The following is a 6,215-nucleotide window of genomic DNA, read 5'->3' on the forward strand; positions in this document are numbered from 1 at the left end:
CAACCGGTATAACACACTCCAAAGAAGAAGAAGAAGACTGAAGGTAGTGTTACGCGGCGTTTGCCGCCCACCCGCGAACACAATTGCGATATTTTATTTGATTGCACGGTTTTGCCGGTAGGAGCGCCGGCAGCCGGTCCACCGGCAAAACGCGGCAGCAGCGGATTTGGGCTTTTTCTCTCTTTTCCTCCTCTTTTCTTCTTAATCTTGTACAAGCCTATAAATACCCCCTCCTAAAACCCCTTTGTACACACAACCCTAGATCCAATTTATTTCCCTTTTCAAGTTTCAAACTTTGCTAATCTTATTGTTAATCTTTCCTTAATTAGAGAAGTTTTTCAATTAATTAGTAATTGAATTTGGGTTTGTAAGAAGATTGAAGGTTCTCCTTCTTTATTATTTCTATCCAAATTCCTCTTTTGCTATTGAGTTGGTATTAATTCTCTCCCTGTTTTCATTTGTTTACATTTTGTTTTTCCCTTAAGTTTGTTTGATTGTTTATGTTAAATTTGCATCCTTGTTGTTTGATTGTTGTTGTTTTCACCATTGTTCATATTTTCATTGTTCATCTTTTCTTTGATTCTCTTTCCTTTGTTCATCTTTTGCTAGTTGTCCTCAAAGACTTAATCTTTGAGTTGATTGGGTTAAAGATTGTGTCTTTTAGTTTAACCAACCTTGTTATTAGATTAAATCATCTTTCTTTACAACTATTGTTGGATTGTTGCATGTTTAGTAGTAAAATTCATCTTCCCACCATGTTTATGACTAAAGTTTCCATCTTTATTATTTATCTTGCAATTAGGACCATGATTAGTAAGTAGTTTCCCACTAGGGCTCGGTTTGACCCAACATGAGTAATTTCACTACTTGAATCTCATAAAGGCTAATTATTTAGGGAAATTGGTGAGGGTAGTTTGGAGGATTGATTTGGGATTATGGATTGATTTTTGGGTAGTGTTGATTTGCGACCCTTGTCCACCAACGAGAGTTGGTTAGGTTTTGATTTGGATACCCGGGATTCGACCCTATTGTTAACTTTGGTTGAGACCGAAAGGGAGAACCGGGGTAGGGCACCTCTAAATTAGCGTTTGAAATCGACCTCCGAGAGGAGGAGTGGGATGACCCGGAAATTGATGGGGCTTAATGACCTTAGCAAATATTGGACTACCTTGGGAAAATGCATGTTTTTGGGGTAGTCGGGTGTTGAGTTAGGGATTTCGACCTTCGAACCAGAGAGGGGGGTTGGTGGGTAGTGCTAGTGTCCTATTTCGAACCCGAGAGGGGGGTCTTAGGCGAATTAGAGCCGTCACCTCCTCACCTAGCTACCCTTATGATTAGCCTAAAGATTTATTTGCGTGGAGTTACGAATTGTTTTGGGAAGAACCGAGTCTTAGGCTTTTAACTATTTGATTTACAACTTTTCATTTTCTCTTGCTCATTTACCTATTTCTTATTTAGTTTGGATTTCAATTTGTCTTTGGTAGTCCTAGTATAACCATTTCATCCCTTATTGTCGACTTAGCTAAACGATAGGATTAGAACAATTGGTAATATTTTCAACTCCTTGTGGGATCGACCCTTAATAGTGTACAACGATAAAATCGTGCACTTGCGAGGTATAGCTTGATACCATCATTGACTCTTATTCGTTCTGTTCTTTCTTCACTATCTCTTTTCTCTCTATCGGTATTTCGCATACCGGTAAGTGTAACATCAAAACTACAGTCCTTAATGGTGCATTTTTGGTGGAGTGGAATTAGAACTAATAAGGCTATTCATTGGTGTAGAAAAGACTTCCTTAGTAGGCCTGTCGGAGAAGGGGTCTTGGACTTCGCAATATTGGATGTTTTAACCAAGCCCTTCTTGCCGAGTCTGCTTGGAGAATATTAAGTGTCCCGGGAATCCTCATTAGTAAAGTTATTGGTCCCAAGCTTGGTATCCAGGATGATATTTTATTCCAGAACCGTTGAAGGCTCCCCATGCGTCGTCATGGGCTCTAAAAAGCCTTGTCTGGGGCTCCGACCTTATCCACAACAATATTGCGCGGACTATTGGATCTTCTTCTCGTCTTAATGCTTGGAAGAGTAAATGGATAGAGGGTTATAGTCTTCATGATCTTTGTGGGGATTTTGTTGATGCTCCTAATGATTCCACGCTCCTAGTTGGTGACCTTCATGATAATCATGTGGGAAATAATCTGTATACTTCCCTTTAACATGAAGGATTATAACGATTTAAGAAAGATGATCTAAAGGTCATAAAATAAAATACATAAACAAAAGTAAAAGGATTTAGAATTAACCTCAGGTCCTAGCAAAATTGGCCTAAGAACAATATCAAAACTGATATTCGCCTATTAGTTGCACCCAAGACGATCTGAGATATACCCTTTGATTATGCTAGAAATCAATCTAAAATTTTCTATAAAATTTTATTGTCTTTGTGTTTTGTGATGAGAAAGAGGAGGCAAGGTCAGAAAAAGCATTAGGTTAGAAATAATTCTCTACCTTTCTTTTTATATAGACCGAAATCCGGAATCAATTAGGAAAGAAATAACCTCCTAATTTTCGGCCAAACAGACCGAAAATAAGGAGTGTATTTTCCTTATTTTGGTCTTTCCAAAAATATATAATATGTGTTGAATTGTCATCTAGTGAGGATCGAACCCATGACCTCTTGGTATGTGTACCCCCACTATTACCACTATGACACATTCAAATTTGTTGATATTAAATACAAGTGATTATATTTAATTACAATTAATGATTAATTCGTCCAAGCTAACATTATATATATTTAATTAAATATAACTTATTATATTTAATTTACGAATTGACAGTTAATTCGTCTCAACTTAATATTATTTAATTTTCATTAAATAATTATCTCATCAACACATTGACTAACTTTTTAGTCATTTTGGACATCAATGTAATTATATTTCTATAACCACATTTCTCAAATACGTCCTATAGGTGTGACCTTTAGGGACCAGTTGATCACCGCCATCTGTATGATAATAACGTCAAACTTTCTAGCAAGCCAACCGTTATTAGGTAAACGTTAATCAACTGATTAAATATACGAAGTATACCCTTGTGAACTGTAAGAGATTTACAAATGTTATCACACTAATTTGTGGAGGACACCACTCAACAAACTCCCACTTGTCCTCACAAGTGTATGTGCGATAACCGATTCTCATATCCTTTAAAATTTCTCCCACTCAATGTAAAACAATTTGCAAATCCGAATTCACAAAGGTCGTATTTTACAAGCGATCAGTATCAAGAGTGGTTTTCCCGACTAAAGAGTAACTTAACTGATAAACGAATCAACATTCGAGCATGGCCATGCATTTCAGTTACAACTCCTCGAGTGGCCCTGAGAAATAACTATACCTGATAAAGGTTGGATATTTTCCTCAACTCAAATCCTGAGACGTAAGCACGATGAAATGACCCGAAAAAAATCTACTTAGCCCCGATTCACGGTGAGACCGTGAGAAAGAAACCAAAGTCACCCAAAGACTGCCTTAATCTCAAGAGACAGTTGATAGTCAAAAGAATCGACTCTAGGTACACAATGGATGTCCTATCCACGACCTGGCACCGAATGTTATAAAACATTTAGGACTCCATTACGTTGTCACAAAAAGTTGTCCTACGAGGTATCGTCATAATCTCGTATCTGTGATCGATTAGTCAACCGTTTAATTTATGGCTCGTTGAACCCACCATCAATCGACTGCACAATATAATAGCCGGAGTTATCAGCTCACATTGGCGATTACGGACCAAAACAAATATAATGTAATTCAGTTCACTTTGTGGCGTTCAATGTTGTCAGTACTACAACTTTGGAACATGTTTGATTCCCATGTATCAAATCCATAATCAAGTACTACAACTTTGGAACATGTTTGATTCCCATGGAATTAACATGCCCTACATGCTTATCATAATTCAACGGTTTGGTGAGAGGATCCGCGATGTTATCATCCGTCGCAATCTTGTCAATCACTATCTCTTCTTGCTCCACGTAATCACGGATCAAGTGAGCCTTCCGAAGTACATGTCTAGATTTGTTGCTAGACTTTGGCTCCTTAGCCTGGAAGATGGCACCTCTATTATCACAATAGATGGTGATCGGGTCATTCGAACTAGGAACTACCGAAAGCCCTTGTAAGAATTGACGCATCCATATCGCTTCCTTTGCTGCCTCCGAAGCGGCATAGTACTCGGATTCAGTAGTAGAATCTGCTACAACACTCTGTTTGGAACTCTTCCAGCTGACCGCAGCACCATTAAGAGTGAAGACGAACCCGGACTGAGATTTTGAATCATCTCGATCCGTTTGGAAGCTAGCATCTGCACAGAATCCGGTTGCGCATAGCTTAGTATCGCCTCCATAAGTCAGTACCCAATCCTTAGTCCTCCGTAGGTACTTGAGGATATTTTTGATTGCTATCCAGTGTGTTTCACCTGGAGTCTTTTGGTACCGACTCGTCATACTCAATGCATATGCCACGTCTGGACGTGTGCATATCATGGCATACATGATCGATCCTATTGCAGAAGCTTAAGGAACACGACTCATGCGCTCAATACCTTCAAAGCGTCGTGGGTGATCGAGACTTGCTCAACCGCATCCCAGTCGTCATAGGAAGGTTCCCCTTCTTGGAGTTGGTCATCTTGAACCTCTCAAGAACCTTATCTAGATAAGACTCGACTAAGTGATAACGTCCGTCGTGATCTATCTCGGTAGATACGGATTCCCAAAATACGCTGTGCCTCACCCAGATCTTTCATCTGGAAATGGTTCTTCAACCATTCTTTAACCGAAGAAAGGAGAGGAATGTCATTCCCAATCAAGAGTATGTCATCGACATACAATATCAAGAATACAATCTTGCTCCCACTCGACTTGATATATAAGCATGGTTCTTCGACCGATCGAGTGAAACCATACTCTTTTATCACTTGGTCGAAACGATGATTCCAACTCCGAGAAGCTTGCTTAAGTCCATAAATGGAACGCTTAAGCTTGCATACTTTCTTAGGATGTTTAGGATTTATGAAACCTTCGGGTTGCACCATGTACAACTCTTCCTCCAAATAACCGTTTAAGATGACGGTTTTCACATCCATTTACCAAATCTCATAATCATGAAATGCAGCAATCGCTAAGATTATCCGAATGGAACGTAGCATGACTACAGGTGCAAAAATCTCATCATAATGCAATCCTTGCACTTGAGTGAAACCTTTTGCCACAAGTCGTGCCTTATAGATATCTGGTTGCGCGTCTACAGAACGCTTTATTTTGTAAAGCCATTTGCACTGTAGAGGTTTTACCTTATTAGGTAAATCAACTAGATCCCATACGTTATTCTCATACATGGAGTCCATCTCGGATTGCATGGCTTCGAGCCATAGCTTTGAGTCGGAATGTTTTAGCACCTTTATAGGTTGCGGGTTCATTACTTTCTAGAAGTAAAACATCATTCTCCTCGACCATACCAATGTATCCGTCCGGAGGATGAGAGTCTCTACCCGACCTCCTAGGTTCCTCGGAATATTAACCGTATCATCGGTTGGAGGTACGACTTCCTCCATCCGTTCCTCGGTTGTTGGTTCTGAATCTCCGACACTCGAAGGTTCTATTAATCGACTTGTTCTCGAGAAATTCTTTCTCTAAGAACGTCGCACTAGCCGCAACAAATACTCGATGTTCGGTAGGCGAATAGAAGTAATGACCAAATGTTCCTTTTGGATAACCTATAAAGTATGTCTTGACCGATCGCGGGCCGAGCTTATCCTCGTGTCTCCACTTGACATAAGCCTCGCAGCCCCAAACCCGAATAAAGGACAAGTTAGGTACCGTTCCCTTCCACATTTCATATGGGGTCTTGTCGCTTGACTTTAGACGGACTTCGGTTAAGTATAAGAGCAAAATGACAAAAGAGCATAACCCCATAATGAATCATGCACTACGGTGTGACTCATCATGGATCGAACCATATCAAGTAAGGTTCGATTTCTCCGTTCGGACACACCATTTAATTGAGGTGTTCCAGTGGAGTTAATCGTAGAGCGATTCCACGATCTTTCAGGTGTTGATCAAACTCATTTGAAAGATATTCGCCACCCCGATCCGAACGGAGTGCTTTAATCTTTCTACCCGGTTGGTTCTGTACCTATTCTCGGTATTCC

Source organism: Silene latifolia, chromosome 5, assembly GCF_048544455.1.
Source record: "Silene latifolia isolate original U9 population chromosome 5, ASM4854445v1, whole genome shotgun sequence".
Lineage (NCBI taxonomy): Eukaryota > Viridiplantae > Streptophyta > Magnoliopsida > Caryophyllales > Caryophyllaceae > Silene > Silene latifolia.